Source organism: Mauremys reevesii, linkage group 6, assembly GCF_016161935.1.
Source record: "Mauremys reevesii isolate NIE-2019 linkage group 6, ASM1616193v1, whole genome shotgun sequence".
NCBI lineage: Eukaryota > Metazoa > Chordata > Testudines > Geoemydidae > Mauremys > Mauremys reevesii.
This window is the reverse complement of record NC_052628.1, coordinates 52,134,368-52,153,296: the sequence shown is the minus strand read 5'-3', so window position 1 is coordinate 52,153,296 and position 18,929 is coordinate 52,134,368.

Here is an 18,929-nt window from a genome sequence, read left to right as displayed (position 1 = left end):
ACATCCGCAGGGCGCTCGCTTTTTATATCGAGCGGACGAAGCCCTTCCGGCGTTCGACCCAGCTGTTTGTAGCTGTTGCCGACCGCATGAGAGGCGAGCCGGTCTCCTCGCAGCGGATTTCCTCCTGGGTAACGGCGTGTATCCGGACATGCTACGAGCTTGCTCGTGTGCCACCATGCCGTCTCACCGCTCACTCAACAAGGGCGCAAGCCTCGTCAGCCGCCTTCCTGGCCCATGTCCCCATCCAGGACATCTGAAGAGCGGCCACATGGTCTTCTGTCCACACCTTCGTTTCCCACTACGCGTTGGTGCAGCAATCCAGAGACGATGCAGCATTCGGCTCCGCAGTCTTGCACTCTGCCACGTCTCACTCCGACCCCACCGCCTAGGTAAGGCTTGGGAATCACCTAACTGGAATGCATAGGAGCAATCACTCGAAGAAGAAAAGACAGTTACTCACCGTAGTAACTGTTGTTCTTCGAGATGTGTTGCTCCTATCCATTCCAGACCCGCCCTCCTTCCCCACTGTCGGAGTAGCCGGCAAGAAGGAACTGAGGAGCGGACCGGCTGGGGTATATATCCGGCGCCATAGCGGCGCCACTCCAGGGGGTGCCCAGCCGGCCCGCCGGAGTTGCTAGGGTAAAAATGTTCCGAAGAGCCGTGCACGCGCAGATTGATTGATTTTGCACTTTATCAGACAACAACATGGAACTTCTTTCACCACTAGACTCCATGTCTCCATCTCATAAAGGAACTTTATTGAGGGGTAACTTTTGGGAAAATGCATTTCCAAATGTGACTGGACTATAAAAGGGAGGGACAAAAACACCCCATATATTCTTTTTCTGGCTTGCTCTTTCATCTGAGAAAACAAAGAAACATGCCTTTGGACTTTGGGAGGGGTTCTGATCTGAGAATTTGGTTAGCCCTGTTGCTGGGAGCTTTTGATAAGAATTTCACCTTGACTCAAGTCTTATTTTAAGTTTGTTACTAGAAAGCATTTTATCTTTATTTCTCTTTTAACCATTTCTGACTTTAATGCCTTATACTTGTATTCAAAATCTCTTATAGTTAAATAAACAATAATCTCATTTTATTCTTTAATCAAAACTAATCCAGTGTAGTGTTTCAACTGCATCAGTAACTCTGATTAAAGTAGCAAACTATTGTACATTGATCCCTTAGAAGAGCAACAGACCTAAAATATCTGAACAATCCAGGAGAAGACTGGACAGCACAGAACACACATTTTTGTGGGTGGAAATGTGTGTGTTGGTGTAACCCTGCAAGTGGTAACCATGGCTGGTTGAAGCCAGAGTGTGACTACAGTATGGCTGGCAGGCTGCAGCTCTACACAGACACTCGGGATGTTCCCTGCATGCTGGAGGGCTGTTTGTGAGCAGCCCACATAGAGCTACTGCACCACAGGACTGTGAGGTGCTCACGATTGCAGGGCAGGTGGTGACCAACCCCTCACCGGTCTGGATTGCACTCCAGAATGTGATTCCTCCCCAAAAGCCTGTGGTGGTGCTGCCCCTTTCCTTTCTCACCCATGTTTGGCCCTTCCCTCTTCTCCTTTCCCATTGATTTTTTTCCCCATTTTCTACATTGAGGATTGGACCTTTACCTGCTACTCCCAGCTGTAGCCACATATGTCTGGCTGTTCCCATGGCTACAGTGGACACAGCAGCAGACAGATGGGTGGGTAGGCTCAAAGGAGGATAGTCACTTTTATCTACTTCTCACCCGCAACAAGAGTCTTGTGAGGAAGATTTGACAGCACTTGCCCTGTCCTGTTTTGTGCTTTTATCAGCCAATGAGATAGGAGGACAAAGGAGCTGCCCTGAATGCCTGGTTGCTCACAGTGTGGCAGCAGCAGCTTATGCAGAACTTCCTGGAGTCTCAAGAGCTGCCAGGACTGCTACACAGGATTTACACTGAAGATGGTCACTGGCATCTGTGTTGACCCTACCAAGAAGGTGACAATCAGGATGACTTCCATTAAGTTGACTTCTTCTGATCTGTATATTAAGAAGTGGACTGGGGCCAACAACCAGCCTTCAGCTGGTATATGACTTTAAAAACCAGTCACACAGAGGTGAAAGGCTTCCTATTATCAGCCTCCAAAAAGCAAACCTTTTGGTCTATATTAGGTTGAAATAAGAGGCTTAACTAAAGGATAGCAACCTGTTGACACTCTTTTTGTTTATTGTTTTGTTTTTAATTCCAAAGCCTCATATGAAATGGTGCCTTGATGCTTCAGTTGGGTAAATTTAGGAGTTAGGGGAAACATTTTCTCTTCCCAGAGGATTTGGGTGGTAACTATTCCTCCTGGATCCCAGATGAAGAAATGAGCTCTGGTGTGGATTAAGAAATACCCACTGACTGATCTGATCTTTCTGCTTATGAACGCATGGGGGGGAAAACAGATTAAAGAGACAGGTTGCATGAATGGTTAGTCTGAGGAGGCCACCAGTCTCACAGCAAAAGTAATAACTGGGCGCAGCTGGGAGGGAGCAGAAAAATGATACCTATCTAATACTCTGTTGTCATGCACAATCAGGTTTGTAGCATAGATGACTGGTGCCTCTCCATACTGGGAGGAGGTGGGACACACAAGCTAAAGGGAAGGACATGTGATCGCCCCATGTGTCTCCCCTGCCCAGTGACCCATCCTGTGTCCAGCGCCACAGCGCTCTCCCTGCCCCACGTTACCTGCATGTTGGGGGTGCTCTCTGTCCTCCTCTACCTGTACTTCCCCTCAGCATGTTTGGCTGCTGTATTTGGCAGCTGGGTGGGGAGCATCACAGAACCTGAGAGAGCCTGGCTGGGAAACAGAGTTTTCAGGCAGAAGCATCTACAGCCCACGCCCTGCCCTGCTGCCAGGGAGAGCGGCCCCATGTGCCAGAAGAGAGGTGCCTGGAGAGAAGGATAGTGTCCCTCTCCCTCCCTGACCCCAGCAGGCCAATCTGGGGGAGCACTTGACTCCCCATATCCCTCCACGTCGCGCCTGTCTGTAGCACAGTTCTGTAGTGTGACGTCACACTACAGTTCTGTAGTATGACATGAAATTGTGACCGTATAGATCATTGTTGCAACCGGGATCCTATGGTTGCACCAGGTTTTGTACAGAGGAGGTCAAGTGGGGGTGTCTATGGAAAGGTTGTAGTTTGCTGGTTATGATTATTCTATTTGTATGTGTGTATCATTTCTGTATTTGAAGTTATGAATATTGGCTATGTACTTGTATCTCAATGTGTTTAATTCCAACTAGCCTCAGTGAAGCATTTGGTCAGCTTCTTGAGAAAGGACTATTCTCAGTAAGTATCCAATCAAGAAACATTTAATTGAACATGGACTTTGGGAGATGCCAATCCATGTCTGAGCTTTCTTGGGAACATTCAAACTAACATGCAAACAATGGTGTCAGCATGCAAAAGTCTGAATCATTCATGGATATGTGACTTGCCCAGGTGGCTACAAACTCCATCTTGTTGCTGTGATTTTGCACAGGAGAACAAAGTGTTCGGCCCACAAGAGAGAGAATATAGAAGGCCCTGGAAACCCCTCCGTTTTGTATTCAGCTGGCTCAAGAGATGGCCTCTCCACCCCAAATAGGTGCCTGAAAGAAACTGGAACAAAGAACGGTAACTACAAGGGTGTGAATGATTGCTGGACCCGTACTAGGAAGGAGTCCAGTCTGTGAAAGAAACTTAGTGGAACATCTCTGGGGGTGAGATTTAATCTGTAATCAGTTTCTTAATGTATTAGGCTTAGACTTTCGTGTTCTGTTTTATTTTGCTTGGTAACTTACTTTGTTCAGTCTGGATTACTTGGAACCACTTAAACCCTACTTTTTATACTTAATAAAATCACTTTTTGCTTATTAATTAACCGAGTAAGTAATTAACCTGGGGGAGAAAACAGCTGTGCATATCTCTCTATCAGTGTTATAGAGGGTGGACAATTTATGAGTTTACTCTGTATAAGCTTTATACAGAGAAAAAATGATTTATTTGGGGTTTGGAGCTCATTGGGAGTTTGGTGTCTGGGTGCTAGAGACAGGAGCACTTCTCAAGCTGTTTTTATTTAAGTCTACAGCTTTTGGGGGACATGGTTCAGACCTCGGTGTCTGTTTTCAGCAGGCTAGCATGTCTGGCCCAACAAGGCAGGGTTCTGAAGTCCCACGCTGGCAGGGAAAACGGGCTTAGAAGTAGTCTCAGCACATCAGGTGACAGTCCCAAGGGGGTTTCTGTGACTGAACCTATCACACGTAGTATTTCTAATATCTCCCTTTAGACTTTTGTGTAAAACTTGGAGAACAGAGCAATGGGTTTTACTGTTGATATGTTAAGTGGTTGAGTTTTCATTACACACAGCAAATCCTGCTCCCTCTTCTGCAGCTGCAAAGGGCCCTGTCTTGGAAGTTGTGCAAGTCTGCTGAGCAGGAATGGCAAAATATAGGGAGCCTGCATAGAGGGTGCCTGCATATGCTGTGAATCGAGCTTTGCATGGTCTCCCTCCATGTTCCCATAGAAAGGAATTTAGGGGAAGGGGGATGGAGAAAACAAAATTGGACTGGGGACATTTAGCCAGATATGCCTTAAAGAGAGGCAAAGGGTCAGTGGGCAAATTTAGAGTCTTTTTATTTGTCTTCTGGTTTGAGTTGTTAGTTTCCATTTTCAAGCTTTTCTCCATGACCACAAGGGCTAGGAGCTTACTATTTTAAATTTAATCCTGAGCTTTTCATGTAGTCAAGTGTGTTGGAGTTGGCCATTAAGAAAAACACCAAATATATGAGACTTGCAATAAAATCATAAGAACTGGCAATGCTGCAAGACTAACCAGGAGAGTGAAGAAAAGAAGAAAAAAGCCCATTAATAAGGGTCAAATCATGACTACTGAAGGGCCATAGAAAGTCTCAAAAGCAGTGAGACCAGTGAGGTTCTACTTTGTAGGGATCCTAGACATAAAGAGGAAATGCAGTGGAACTCTTACCAGCATGTACATATTGGAACAGTATTCAACAGTATTCAATGCTGGCTCACTCTTCTCTGTATTTTTCTTAAAGAAGTTATGAGTTATCCTTGTATTGTTCAAAACCAAATCATTTCTTTTCCTTTCAAAGTCGCATAACAGAAACCAGACTTTACTGTGGAGATGCAACTCCTGACTGGAGGATGACTTTTTGACCTCTGTCACCATATCTCTGATATTTCTATTGAAATGTGAGCGCACAGCACGTGTGCTGCATGTAGGGGAAGCTTTGTGTACTGGGGAATGCCCAATAAGTCTGTAACTACAGAATCCCACTGGCCAAATTTCTCCTTCCATGGAAGAGGGCACAGATACTGCCTCCGCCATATGAGTAAAGTGGCTCTGAAGGAGGAAGTTTATAGTCCTCTGCACCTAATTCTCCGGAAGAACACATGCACAAAATCCATTTGATCTGGCTTTGGTCAAGATTTGGTCCTCAGTTAGGAGGAAAGAATAGTCAACAATTCTTGAGCAACTGAACTGTTCATTTTGCATCAGCCTTTTGCAGGAAAAATAAAGAAAAATGCAGGGACAAATAGGAAGTAATGAAGACTTTGTCAGCATTGCTGATGGTTAAATAGCAGGTAAAGGAAGATTTGGGGACTAATTGAATACCCTTTTTATACAGATCAGCAATTCTGGATGATATGCATCCAGATTCTTAAGTGCATTAGCTAATAAACTGAATGGCACCCTTACATTTGCTGAATTATATCTGAAAACGATCAGCTTGAAAAAGTAAAACATCTAGTAGGCAGTATATTTTGCTTTGTCATATGTTTTAACCAGGGGTGCAGTTGTTTTTCACTCTCTTTCAATTCCATTTAATAATTGAATTATGGCTCTTCTGAACCTGAGCCAGCCTGGGAAGGAGGCTGTGGAAAAAGTTGCTTGAGATATTACCAGAAAGGCCTGAAAGGCCTAGTACCTTTTGGAGTAAGCACGTTGGCAGGGGCCCTGCTTTACGTTAGCTGAAGAGTTGTACTTGATGCTCCCTTCAGCTAGCCATTCTGCCATGTAATGATAGTGGGACCGTGGCTTTGGGTATGTCTACACTGCAAAAGAAAAGTGTATTATTAACTTTCATTATCTAACTTGGGTTAAAATAGCAGTGAAAACATAGCAACTCTGCTTTTAACTGTGGTGAGACGCTGGAGTTCAATCCCAGGCTGTCTATAAGATTGAACTTGTGCTGCTAACCTGAGTTAAAAGCTGGGTTGTGTGTCTTTACTCTTTTAACCTGAGTAAGTTAATGGGTTATGAACACTCCTCCCTCACTCCCAGTATGGACATCACCTTAGCCCTCTTCCTGTCTAGAAATGCCTCCATCCTAGAATCCCTAGAGTTACTGGCAGCACTAATTGCTCCAACTATCAGCCCTGTGCTCGCTCCCTAGGGAGCATGACAGGGCCCCCTGGTTGAACTCAGACCCAGCTCATTGCCCTCAGCTAGGGAACCTGGCCTCCTGGTTTGCTGAAGACCTCAGCAGGCACATTCTTAAACCCTGCAGCAGCCCTGAGTTCTTGGCAGCTCAATAGCTCTATACCTGTAGCTGTGTTTCTGGTCCTGCTCCCTACCTACTCCTGCTCTTAGCTCTTTCTTCACTCCTGGCCCCTGCTACATGTTCACAGCTTCTACTCCTGGTTTCCTTCCCCTGGTTCCTGCTCCTGGCCCAGCTTTAGCTGGTACTCTGGCTCTGACCCTCTGCTCCCCGTTCCTGGCTGTTTGGCTCTGGCTCACTTCCTAGACTTGGTAACTTGGCTCTTGATTTGGGCTCTGGCCCTTAGGCTAGTCACTGCTGCTGCAGCCACTAGACCAGCTCCTGCCCTGACAGTTAGGCGAGACCACTATTGGCCTGGTCCTAACATGCCTCTGTGGTTGGAGCAGAGAAAAGAGAGAGGGATCTTTCTGTACACAATTTCTCAATTCCAGCACTTCAGGAAGGATAGTTTAACTTCTCTAACCTGTTCATTATTGTGAATGACATGTTGTTGCAATAAATAAAGCCAAGTCCGTCAGTCTGTTCCAGTGGAGCACCCCAAGCGGGGGTTTTCCACGTCCTTTTATTATAATAGTTACATAAATCATTCTATTATGCGCATGTGCAACCTCAATCCAACTACTTCGCCCCCTCCCCTGATTGGTGTTCTATGCATTGCGTGTTCCAGTGGTAAACACCCGGTCAGCGCTTAATCTGTGTGTCTCCTGATCGAGTGTGGGGGGGTGGGAACCACTTCAGCCGCTCTAAATTCGGGGGCGGTTTTCCAACCCCCTTAGTGCTTGAGAAGTGTAAAGTTCCTACAACATGTAAAGAGTTGAACAATGGAAGCGGCAACATTTACAGACCCTCTATCGTTTACTGGAAACTAATTTTGGAAAGCTAGAACAATGAACGATCAGGAGGACTAGAAATAAACATGCACTGTTTAAACGATCATTAAAAGAGAATAATTCTGGCAATTACCATCCAGTGAGTATAAATGTTATCCCTAGCTAAATAACAGGTAAAATGTATATTTTTAAACACTGTGATAGACCCAGGCCAGTTGGGAATGGCAGAGTAGTCGAAGGGAGAAATACTGGCCACTGGATAAGCAGTTTTCTGTTCCCTCAGTGACCAGAGCAGGGGCTGCTCCAGGCTAATGAGAACACCTGACTCCAATTAACCTGCTAAGAGTCAGATGAGGCTGTTAAGCACCTGACTCTAATTAAGGCCCCTCTTACGCTATAAAAGGGCTCACTCCAGTCAGGCCAAAGGGAGCCAGGGGAGAGGAAGTGTGTGAGAGGAACTGGGAGCAAGAGGTGTGCAAGAAGCTGAGAGTGAGTAGACATACTGCTGGAGGACTGAGAAGTACAAGTGTTATCAGACATCAGGAGGAAGGTCCGGTGGTGAGGACAAAGAAGGTGTTGGGAGGAGGCCATGGGAAAATAGCCCAGGAAGTTGTAGCTGTCACGCAACTGTACCAGGAGGCACTCTAGACAGCTGCAGTCCACAGGGCCCTGGGCTGGAACCCAGAGTACAGGGCAGGCCTGGCTTCCCTCCCAACAAACACAGGAGGAATGGACCTGGACTGTGGCTTCTACCAGAGGAGAAGGTCTCTGGGCTGTTTCCCGACCCAAGGGTGAATCTGTGAGGTGAGCAAATCTGCCAATAAGTGCAGGACCCACCAAGGTAGAGGAGGAACTTTCTCACAACACATATTTGATGTAAGACTGTACTGTCTCCTTAGAAGTAAGACAGGGAAACTAGAACAGGAGATAAGAATATTTGCCAACTGGAAAAGCAGGTGGTGGTTGTGAAATGGCTACTTCAGGGCTGCAGCTGTCAAATGTAAAGGGCCAGTACCTGGAAAAGCATGCTGGGGATGGGGGAGCAAAGACCAGAAAAAGGGCAACTGTATAGCTGTGAGAATTAGCAAGTACAAAGCAGTCAAGAGGAAGATGCTCCTGGAGAATGGGCTGCATCTGTGTATTGGCTGCAGTCAGCTTATCCCATGTGGTTTTATAATAACATCTAGGTCCCTGTCTAGAGTGGGACCCCCATAAAGGGTGAAAAGCTACTCTACCTTTGTGTATTCATATAAGGGCCAGTAGACAGTGGAGCTGTGCAATTTGGTTACACAAATTTGTGTGGTAGAGAGGAATGCTGAAGGAAGGGGAGTGTGTGGGGAGAAGGGGAAAGTGGGTTCACCAATATGCAGACCCTTCAATTAAATTACAAGTTTTAGGGATGATTATCTCTTTCCTCACCTCACTTTTTATTTTGTCTGGCAGGCAGCAAACAGCATTTTAGGTGTCATGGTACTAGTCCACATATTTTATGTCATGCAGTTTGTTTTACATGCACTCATGTGCACAGTATATTAAGCCTAAGAAACCTCCATGCAGTGTCTGGGGGAGGAAGGCGATGTGGAACACTCAGCACAAGTAAGAGCAATGAACCCTATGTAGGAGGCTTCTATGATTTTTGGCATGCTTACACATTTATCATTGTCTCCATCTTTCACACTCTTTCACTGTAAAGTTGCATATGGGATCCTATTACTATTGCATAGCAGCCATTATAACAGGGTTTAATCATACAGCGAGGTAAATACTGCTTGTCTTATTCATGCAAAGTTCCATTTAAGTCAACTGGAGATTTACATTAGTAATATTTTTTATAAATCCATTCTTTCAATCCTGCCTGAAAAGAATTCTGTATTATCATATATAGATATAGATATAGATATATATATAGAGAGAGACACACACACACACCCCTTATCTGCCTTGGTGACTCTGAATGACTGATTACCTACTGTACTATAAAGGCAACACTGAAAATTTTATCAATTTTAAGTAGCTATTAATTAGCAGCATCTATTAGCTTATGCAGTTTAGGGAGCCATTTCAACAACATTATAAAAAACCCTGAAGTTCACAACAAGCCCTCATTCTATTTCCCGGAGCAGAAAATTCCAGGAAAGCTTCATCCCTGCCCCCAAGCTTCAAAACTGGCTTTTGCTGACTTCTCATTGCATTAGTTTGTCATCTGGAAATCAATGGCAGGGAACATGTCAAATGAAAAGACACATTTCATATTCTGACAAATCCCACTGACTAAGATCACGAAAGGCCAGGGGCCTTCACAATGCTCAGCAATGGGATTAGACTGTCAGTTATCACCCAATAGGTGGGTGCTCTCAGCTTTTTAAAATATATTTTTGTATTTCTTACAAGAAAAAGAATGAAGGAGTAAGTGGAGGTACCTAGAATGAAGAAGGTTGATTCAATCTTTAATAAAACTGCAGAAAAAAGTTTGAAACAGTTTCTTGGTTTCTATTATGTACCACAGTGCTGATATCAGAGGAAGTGATCTTGATATTCCTTCTTTATCTAGTTAAATAGAGAGGGAAAAAGGCTCCTGAAACACTGGTGCAGCTGCAGGGCCATGTATTCTGTCAGACTTAATGCCGTTTTGAAAAAGTATCTTTATCATATGCTCGTGGTCAGTGGGATCAGTTCTCTGAGACTGGAGAGAATAATGTATTGTATCTGGGCTGGATTTCAAAAGCAATATTGGCTTTCTGTAGTATAATGCTAGAGAGATGTCAAAGCTTGTCTGCACCTTTTACAAATTATATTTTCTCCCTCTTCCTCACTTTGCATGAGTTTCCAAAAGCAAATTTCAAGTTCTGTATTTATTTAAATAAAATCAAGCATAAAAATGCCAGCTTCATGCACTGTTCTATCCTTGTGAGAAGAGGTGGGCCTGGTGCATTTTATCTTGCTCTCAAGTACAGTAGTACTCGAGTAATTAAACATTCATTCTATCCTCCACCCCTTCTAGACCTCCCCCAAAACATACAAGGTCAGAAGGGAAACCTCAGCAAATAATGCAAACAGCAAAATTAACCTCTAAAACCACAGAACTTTCCACAGGCTGCTCTGATGTTGTACCTAAAATGTAATGAGCTGTTTTTATTTTGATCACCCTCTAATCCTATTGGATGGCACTAGTCGTTACAATTATGTAATATTTAAACCCTTATGCAATAGCTGCTTAGTCCATATGCTTTATCATAAATCAACTGTCAGTCTCTAAATTTAGTACGGTATAAGAAACAAAGTGCATTATTTGAACAGTATCTTTCAAAAAAAATAAACAAAGACAAGCCAAGTCCCGCTGTGGTAGAAGTGTTGAGGGCATCTCCAAAGGGAGAGAGGTCTGACTTAATCCTTCAGCATTTCACTAGACAGTGAATATGTCCTTGCATTTGCAACTATAGACTCTCCTTAGAGTGGAGCTTGACTGGCTATTATTTCAGCCAGGCCCCAGTGTGTAGAACAGTGGTGGGCAACCTGTGGTCTGCATGGCCGCCCGTAGCTCCCACTGGCCATGGTTCACTGTTCCCAGTCAATGGGAGCTGCTGGTGGCCATTCCTGTGGATGATCAATGTAAACAAACTGTCTCGTGGCCCACCCGCGGATTAACCTGACAGGCTGCAGGTTGCCCACCAGTGGTGTAGAGGGTTTCCCCGTCTCTCATTCCTTGAGGATTGCCACATGTGGCTTTTGCCTCCTGACTGCCTTACGTGGATTCCCCATTCAGCTTCCTAGCTACTGAAAATCCATTCCTTAGGCACTTAACTATTCCCGTGCCTTATGGAGGATGCAGAGATATTTCCCTGATGTCTAGCTTGGACCTGAAAATACCACTAGGTGGCAGGCTGCCTAGGGGTTAGGCATTGCTTAACTACTTTTTAAAAAATCTGGGACTTGCGTACTTCTGAAAATCCCACCCAAAACTTCTACACTGGCCTCTTTATCTGACTGCAGAATTGGCATGTGGTTCTGTATTTGCATATACAAAGGATATTTGAAGCTTATAAATTGGCACTTATGCCTGCAACTACACATTTTTTCATGTAAAATGGGTTTTATAAGCACAACAGGTGCATGCACAACCTTTATGGATGTAATGTGGATTAGTAATTTGGCAAATTTGGTCCTTTAGGATCTATGAAGCTCACATTCATCTCCGCAGCTGCTGGAATTCTTATGAGCCTCCAGGTACGTTGCCTCGGAAGCTGTGATACAAGCAAATAAACTTTCTTTCAACCATGGAAGAATCTCTCTTCTGTTAGGACAGTAACTGCTCCAGTGATATTTCCTTAAGGCAACAGACACAGTGGAGCCTGTGATTCTGCCCATCTGAATTCAGCATTTTTGGCATTATCAAAATTGACCTCTTTCCAAGGGCCATAATCATAGATTCTTCCCCAGCATGATTATCCCCAGTTCCACTATGACTTTACATCAGGGGATGCACTGTCTGAAAGAAAGATAGGCTCTTCTCTGGATGACCGAAAACTGTGTGAATGCATGATCATAATAATAAACACAGTCGCTCTTATTACTAAGTTTGGAATTTCCGATATATGCAAACTTTTGGCTTAAAATAAATACACCAGGCTGCATATACAGAGTGCATGACTTTCATACACTTAAAACTTCCTTATTTTAAAACTGTTTATTTGTCTTAATATATCAAGGTCTCTTGTTCTCTCTGGAGGCTTAGATCATAGCAAGTATGTTTTGGCTTGGATAACCCAAAATGCAGTTTTTTGAAAACATCAAACATTATATCTGAAATCTTCTTAACTGGTGAAAAACATTCTATTTCTACACTTGAGTAAATCACCCCAATAGTATTTTATTGCAACCTACACACACACCTAACCTACCTCACTTGGGCTGAAACAATCAGGATTTATTTCAGTAATTGTTTAAGCGGTAAGACTCTGAAAGTAGGGTATTTCATGAAATTGCCTACTTTGTGTAATTCCTTATGTTCAAACTGATATTGTATTACAGTGGGGGAGAAAAATCAAGAGAGGTAAGAAAGGGAGGAAAGTGGTTCAGTAAGGAATGGCCATCATAAGGCAGACATATCATATGCTCTTATTGTATCCACTACACTGAAAAATCATATCTGGGAGATCTGCTTCTGCAAGGTGTTGCTTTCAGAAGGGCTGTTCCTATATCTCCCCAAACAATATTGCAAGCGCTGAAACATTACTCTGATGAATGACCTGAAAAACTTCACCTATTAATCATCTCACTCATTTAGATAAAATAGTCCACCCCTTCTTACTGCCATGCTTTGAGGCTCACAGATACCCAAATGTTCATCAGGAACCTACTTCACCTATTGCAGTTTCCCACTCTCTCTTAGAGAGAAGATGTTAGCTGATGTAACCCCTATTCTTTCCTCAAAGGAAATAATTAAATTGGATCATGCTTTTCTAATGAGATTTTTTTTACTAGAGATGTGTTGGGATAGAAATCCCTATATACAAGTCTGAATTCTGCCTCTATGAAGTGTTTTAACACTAGACCAATAGTAGAAATACTAGTGCTGCCGATTAATCACAGTTAACTCACATGATTAACTCAAAATTAATCGTGATGAATCAGTTTTAATTGTACTCTTAAATAATAGAATACCAAATAAAATTTATTAAATATTTTGGATGTTATTTTACATTTTCATATATTGTATTGTGTGTTGTTGAAATCAAAGTGTATATTTTTGCTTACAAATATTTGCGCTGTAAAAATGATAAACAAAAGAAATAGTATTTTTCAATTCACCTCATACAAGTACTGTAGTGCAATCTTTGTTGTGAAAGTGCAACTTACAAATGTAGGTGGGGGGGTTTGTTACATGACTGCACTCAAAAACAAAACAATGTAAAACTTTCAGAGCTTACAAGTCCACTCAGTCCTACTTCTTGTTCAGCCAATCACTAAGACAAACAAGTTTGTTTACATTTAAGGGAGATAATGCTGCCCTCTTCTTATTTAGAATGTCACCAGAAAATGAGAACAAGCATTTGCATGGCACTTATGTAGTCTGCATTGCAAGGTATTTGCATGCCAGATATGCTAAACATTCCTATTCCTCTTCATGCTTCAGCCACCATTCCAGAGGACATGCTTTGATGCTGATGACTCATTAAAAATAAGCGTTAATTAAATTTCTGACTGAATGCTCTGGGGCAGAATTGTATGCCCCTGCTCTGTTTTATTTACATTCTGCCATATATTTCTTGTTATAACAGTCTTGGATGATGACCCAGCACATGCTGTTCATTTTAAGAACACTTTCACTGCAGATTTGACAAAACACAAAGAAGGTACCAATGTGAGACTTCTAAAGATAGCTACAGCACTTGACCCAAGGTTTAAGAATCTGAAGTGCCTTCCAAAATCTGAGAGGGACGAGGTGTGGAGCATGCTTTCAGAGGTCTTAAAAGAGAAACATTCTGATCCAGAAACTACAGAACCCGAAGCACCAAAAAGAAAAATCAACCTTCTGCTGGTGGCATCTGACTCAGATAATGAAAATGAATGTGGTGGTCCAAACTGCTTTGCATTGTTATCGAGCAGAACCCATCGTCAGCATGGATGCATGTCTTCTGGAATGGTGGTTGACGCATAAAGGGACATATGAATCTTTAGTGCATCTGGCATGTAAATATCTTGCAACCCTGGCTACAACAGAGCCATGCGAATACCTGTTTACGTCATCACCTGAAAGTGAGAAGAAGCAGGCAGCATTATCTTCTGCAAATGTAAACAAATTTGTTTGTCTGAGCAATTGACTGAACAAGAAGTAGGACTTAGTGGACTTGTAGGCTCTGAAGTTTTATGTTTTGTTTTTGAATGCAGGTTTTTTTTACATAATTCTACATTTGTAAGTTCAACTTTCATGATAAAGAGATTGCACTACACTATTTGTATTAGGTGAATTTAAAAAACTGTTTTTTTACAGTGTGAATAATACTTGTAATAAAAAATAAATATAAAGCGAGTACGGTACACTTTGTATTGTGTTGTAACTGAAATCAATATATTTGAAAATGTAGAACACCTCTAAAAATATTTAAATGGTATTCTATTGTTTAAAAGTGCGATTAATCACAATTATTTTAATCATTTGACTGCCCTAATTAATACAATTTAAAGTGGACTTCTGTTCATAAGATACTATACATATATGGGCCATCTCATCTCATCTGCTGTGCAATTTAAACAATAAAAATGGTATTGGGTATTGCCCCAGAGCCTGGACCATAATCTAGTTGATTCAATAGAAAATACCTGCTTTCTGACTGTTGGTCATCTCCTCTCAGTAGTGTGTCTGGCTGCAGCAAGTCTCCCCTTGCTGATAGCAAGTTTTGGTCCTTCCTCCCATCAGTGCCTATCCCAGACTGCTTCTGCACCCCTGTGATGAGGTATTCCTGTGTACCAAACAATGCTTACAAGGGGTTTGAACCAAAAGAACCAGCCTTGCATAATAATCTCTTAGCTGCTTTCACAGCTGATTTTATTCTACCATTACTCAGCGGGTATGTGTGGGGAGAGGGGAATAGTCAAACTCCTTGAATTCTTCTTAGGCAAATTGGGATCCATTGTTGGTGAATACAGTGTTTGGAATCTTGTATCTTGCAAAGAGTCTCCAGTTTGCCAATCACTGATTTGCCTTTTATATCAGGCAGATCCATCAAACTCCCAAACGTTTGAACAGTAGTTCACTGTAATCAAGTACTGCTTTTCCCGGAAGGTCAATGTCTGCTGTCCTCTTTTCCCAGTTGTGCAACTAATGTGGTAAGTCTTTTTCTGCTGGCTTTTATCACACTCCTTCTATCAAGGAGTGTAGTTGAGTATTTGTTCCCAGCCAATAAAAACACACTCCTCCCAGTCTAAGACAACTGTCAATGCCCAGGTGTGAGATGTATTTTTTGCATGACATCCTTATGTAATGAGGTAAGATCAACAGCTCTGTCATCAAAGTATGATTCCATCCTGCTCACTTAACTCATCCTTAATTTGAAAATGTCTGCTCTTACAGGTATTTGGCTTCTGTCTTCTGCTCACTTTCCTAGTATCATTTCCTTTGGCAGCCTAGAGTTGGATGTCCTCTTCTGCAGCATCCTTGATTTTGTCAGCTTCACAGTTGAACCTGGGAGAAAGTGAAGTATGTTAATTGATCAATGTCTTGATCCCCTTCGCCCAACTCACTGATGATGGGCATATATGTCCTGCTCAGGCTGTCAGCTAACTTCAGTAGTCATCCGCTGGAGGCACATCAACATATGCTAAAATCTCTCTGGAGTTCTGGGAAGTGGCTTTGCCATGATTGCACTATTACTGGATGGCCATAGTTGTACTGATGGTATTTGGAGTGGAGCAATTCCACAGGCAGAAGTTCTTTTTCTATTTGGGTATACCCCTGTTCAATCTCGGACAGAGTTCTGTTGGCATAAGCAGCCGACTGCTCCTGAAAAAAAGTTATACCCAATCATTTCTCCAATGCATCACACATTGGAGAGTGTCAGTGGCTGTCCTGGCTGATAGTACTTCAGCAGAGGGGCATCTTTTTTCATTTTGTCTTGTCATGTCACATGCTTGCTGTTGGGGACCTGCCCAGTCCCCCTTAACATCCTGACTTGTGAGCTAATGTATGTGTTCTGTTACTGAAGCCAGCTGTGGTCAGTACTTGAACACAAAATGTATCATTCCTCCTTGGAGTGGAGTGACGACTCACCAGTGCGGCGCCTCTGGCTGGTTGTCTCGGGAATTAGCTCTCTAGCTTGGGAATGCCCTCTGCTGGCTGATGTCCTGCTTGCCACTGGCCTCCATGTCCCTCCCAGACCCCTGTTCCCCTTTACCTTGGGTGCTGCCCCCTGGCAGTACCCACCACTCTCTGGGTCTCCCCACCCAGGGAAACCCCCAACCCTCTACCCCACCTCACCTCAGTGGCTACTGCTTGTCATCATCTAGCCCCCGCTCACTGGGCAGACTGCAGTCTATACCACTCATCATAGGCAAGGGGGGGGTTGGACCTGCTGCCTTTGCCTACCCTGGGCTGCACCTCTGCAACCCCAGTACCTTCCTGGCCTTTACCAAAGCCTGCAGCCTGGGGGTTTTCCAGCCTGGAGCTCCCCAGCTCCTCCAGCCTTTCCCAAGCACTGCTCCAATCTGGGTACCCTGCTGAGCTCCCAAGTCCATCTCTCTCCACAGCTAGAGAGAGACTGCCTGTGCTCCTGGCACACAGCCTTTTATAGGGTCAGCTGTGGCCTGATTGGGGCGTGGCCCCAGCTGTGGCTGCTTCCCCAATGAGCCTTGTCTTTGGCTCACAGCCATAGCCCTCTCCCAGGGCGGGTTATAACCCTTTCGGGGCTGGAGTGGGTGACTACCTGGCTACACTCCTCCTTTTGTTTTTTGCACTGCAGCTATACAATTATGATACTGCACCCTGATCAGACCCATGGTTTGTGTGGCCATATTCCCCAAGAGTGATCTGTTGTGTTTGCCATCCACCAACACAAACTTCATTTAGTACTGTTATTTTTCAGGTTATTTACCATCACATCACATTTTCCTACAGACTGCATTATTCTATCATTGTACATTATCAGATTGTGAATGGTCAGTGTAATGAGTGTTTTCAAGTCCAATTCACCCTGAGGAATCACGTTGCAGGAGGCACCGCTAGCCAGGTGAAATCAAACAAGGTGTTTTTCCTATTCATATTATTCATGCATGGATGCTAGTATTATCCCTTGTTGCTTTCCAATCCTGATAACCTGAACCTGATATGGTCTCAGACTCAAGAAGAGAGTCATGATGTCATCACTACTGTGTGATGTGCTACCCCTCTCTAGTACAAGTCTGACTGAAGCTTCCTGAGACCTTGTGCTCTTGTGCACACTGCTGAAAGGGTTAAACTTGTCACATTGCTTACAATGCCATCCTAGTTTAGGGCAGTTCTTTACGCGCTCATGCTGTCCCCCACAGTAAATCCATCTCACTATGGGTATGGAACCCAGAACATTTGCTCTCCTTTGCTGTTGTCTCATTGTGTAAACTCCTTGAGTTGTTTTGCCTTCTTGAGCTTTCATCCTTTCTATGGAGGCTTCCCTTGTATGCCCCACATCTAAGCACCTGTCTAATGGGAAATTGCCTTTCTGGAGTAGCTGCTCCCAGAGGTACCTCAAACTATCTTGTCCTGAATCAGAGAGTCTGTCAAGGCACCAAAATGGCATATAGTAGCTAATGTCCATAAGGCAGCAACATAGGGGGTCTACCCGCTCTGCTTTATATTGGTGTCTAGTAAAAATCTTGTGTTACTGAGCAGTTTCATTTTGCTTTGGGGAACAATAGGTCCCCAGGGCTCCTAAGGGCTAGCCTACACTTACCAGCCGGGTCGACGCGGTGAGTTCGACTTCTCGGAGTTCGAACTATCGCGTCTAATCTGGATGCGATAGTTCGAACTCCGGAAGCGCCGCGGTCGACTCCGGTACTCCACCACTGCAAAAGGCGGTGGCAGAGTCGACCTTGGAGCCGCGGACTTCGATTCCGCGGCGTCTGGACGGGTGAGTAGTTCGAACTAGGGTACTTCGAATTCAGCTACGCTATTCACGTAGCTGAACTTGCGTACCCTAGTTCGACCCCCGCCCTTAGTGTAGACCTGCCCTAAGACTACTGTGATACTTCAGTCAGTGATGAGCTTCACACTAGTGCAGATATCTCTGCCTTGTGCCTCAATAAGATAAAATAATAGTTTTATTTTCTTGCTGTTCTTGATCTCCTGCATGGCCAGGTCTGTGTACAATTTGAACTCCTTTCCCCAGGTCCATTACTGGGCTAGGTTAGTGTCTGCAAAACCTAGGGTTCTCGAGGGCTTTAGACCAAGTTCCATGGCTCATGCTGCACTTCAGAGAACTCACAGATCTAATGCTGCCATCTTCCTTCACCTATGAAGAATGAAACCACAAGTCCATTAAGTTGAACAGGTGGAACTTTATTAAACCCTGAGAATTGTTCTGTCCATATGGCTGAGTTGCTTGCAGCCTAACTCCCACTCATATCCCTTCAATTACAGTCCCTCCAGGGACTCTCACCTGTTTCAATGATCATGATACAGAGTTCATGTCCTCCAGGTTAGGCCTATCCATTGTGGACAGATTGTCTAAGACTGCAATGTACTGAGGTCCTGATGACACCCTAGCTGTTCCTCCTCAACAACCATTCTCCCATCCTGAACCATAGGAACCCCATATCCTCCTCCTTCATCTCTCTGGGATGGTTGTGCATCCTCAGTGTTTGTCCTCCCCTTCCTTTCAGTGAATCTGTGCACCAATTCTCTATGGACTACAAAGGGGCAAGCTCTTGCTTTTTTTGTATCTGCGCAGATAAGTTTGTTTTTTAATTATTGTATAAGGAGCCATCCAAAAATGAGTACATTTTGGGATTTTTTTCCAGACTGCTTTTCCCTAACAGCTTGTGCCTGGCATGTTCACTGTGGCTCATCTGTTCTTCCGCTTTTTAAAATGCTG